The sequence below is a fragment of the Papaver somniferum genome, chromosome 1 (genome assembly GCF_003573695.1).
Source record: "Papaver somniferum cultivar HN1 chromosome 1, ASM357369v1, whole genome shotgun sequence".
NCBI classification, from domain to species: domain Eukaryota; kingdom Viridiplantae; phylum Streptophyta; class Magnoliopsida; order Ranunculales; family Papaveraceae; genus Papaver; species Papaver somniferum.
Window position 1 is genome coordinate 36908678 of NC_039358.1, and position 2400 is coordinate 36911077.

Consider the following 2400-nt stretch of genomic DNA (forward strand, 5'->3'; position numbering starts at 1 on the left):
TTCATCCAATCTGATATATTTGACACCTCAAACCTCGCATTACGAGAACATCGGGTCTGTATATGGTAATCTAGCAACCTGAGTTCAGTAATAGGTTGCAGTTTCATCCAATCTGATATATTTGACATATCAAACCTCGTCGGGACAAGAACATCGGTTTTGTATATGGTAATCTTGCAACCCGAGTTCAGTAATAAGTTGTAGTTTCATCCAATCTGATATATCTGATACCTCAAACCTCGCCTAGATGAGAACATCGGGTCTGTATATGGTAATCTTGCAACATGAGTTCAGTAATAGGTTGCAGTTTCATCCAATCTGATATATTTGACACCTCAATTCTCGCCGGGACGAGAACATCGGGTCTGTATATGGTAATCTTGCAACCTGAATTCAGTAATAGGTTGCAGTTTCATCCAATCTGATATATTTGACACCTCAAACCTCACCGGGACGAGAACAGGGGGTCTGTTTATGGTAACCGTGCAGCTTGAGTTCAGTAATATGTTGCAATTTCATCTAATCTGATATGTTTGACACCTCAAACCTCGCCGGGACGAGAACATCGGGTTTGTATATGGTAATCTTGCAACCAGAGTTCAGTAATAGGTTGCAGTTTAATCCAATCTGATATATTTGACACCTCAAATCTCGCCTGGACTAGAACATCGGGTCTGTATATGGTAATCTTGCAACCTGAGTTCAGTAATAGGTTGCAGTTTCATCCAATCTGATATATTTGACACCTCAAACCTCGCATTACGAGAACATCGGGTCTGTATATGGTAATCTAGCAACCTGAGTTCAGTAATAGGTTGCAGTTTCATCCAATCTGATATATTTGACATATCAAACCTCGTCGGGACAAGAACATCGGTTTTGTATATGGTAAACTTGCAACCCGAGTTCAGTAATAAGTTGTAGTTTCATCCAATCTGATATATTTGACACCTCAAACCTCGCCTTCACGAGAATATCGGGTTTGTATATGGTAATATTGCAACCTGAGTTCAGTAATAGGTTGCAGTTTCTTCCAATCTGATATATTTGACACCTCAAACCTTGCCTAGATGAGAACATCGGGTCTGTATATGGTAATCTTGCAACCTGAGATCAGTGATAGGTTGCAGTTTCATCCAATCTGATATATTTGAAACCTCAAGCCTCACCTGGGCGAGAACATCGGGTCTGTATATGGTAATCTTGCAACCTAAGTTCAGTGATAGGTTGCAGTTTCATCCAATCTGATATATTTGACACATCAAAACTCGCTGGGACGAGAACATCGGGTTTGTATATGGTAATTGCAACCTCAGTTCAATAATAGGTTACAGTTTTATCCAGTCTGATATATTTGCCACCTCAAACCTCGCCTAGACGGGAACATCGTGTATGTATATAGTAATCTTGCAACCTGATTTTAGTAATTGGTTGTAGTTTCATCCAATCTGATATATTTGACACCTCAAACCTCGCCTGGACGAGAACATCGGGTCTGTATATGGTAATCTTGCAACCTGAGTTCAGTAATAGGTTGCAGTTTCATCCAATCTGATATATTTGACACCTCAAACCTTGCCTGGATGAGAACATCGGGTTTGTATATGGTAATCTTGCAACCTGAGTTCAGTGATAGGTTGCAGTTTCATCCAATCTGATATATTTGACACCTGAAGCCTCACCTGGACGAGAACATCGGGTCTGTATGTGGTAATCTTGCAACCTGAGTTCAGCGATAGGTTGCAGTTGCATCCAATATGTTATATTTGACACATCAGACCTCGTTGGGACGAGAACATCGGGTCTGTATATGGTAATTGCAACTTGAGTTCAGTAATAGGTTACAGTTTTATCCAATCTGATATATTTGACACCTCAAACCTCTGCTAGACGGGAACATCGTGTCTGTATATAGTAATCTTGCAACCTGATTTTAGTAATAGGTTGTAGTTTCATCCAATATGATATATTTCACACCTCAAACCTCGCCTGGACGAGAACATCGGGTCTTTATATGGTAATCTTGCAACCTGAGTTCAGTAATAGGGTGCAGTTTCATTCAATCTGATATATTTAACACCTCAAACCTCGCCGGGACGAGAATATCGGGTTTGTATATGGTAATCTTGCAACCTGAGTTCAGTAATAGGTTGCAGTTTCATCCAATATGATATATCTGACACCTTAAACCTCGCCTAGATGAGAACATCGGGTCTGTATATGGTAATCTTGCAACATGAGTTCAGTAATAGGTTGCAGTTTCATCCAATCTGATATATTTGACACCTCATTTCTCGTCGGGACGAGAACATCGGGTCTGTATATGGTAATCTTGCAACCTGGATTCAGTAATAGGTTGCAGGTTCATCCAATCTGATATATTTGACACCTCAAACCTCA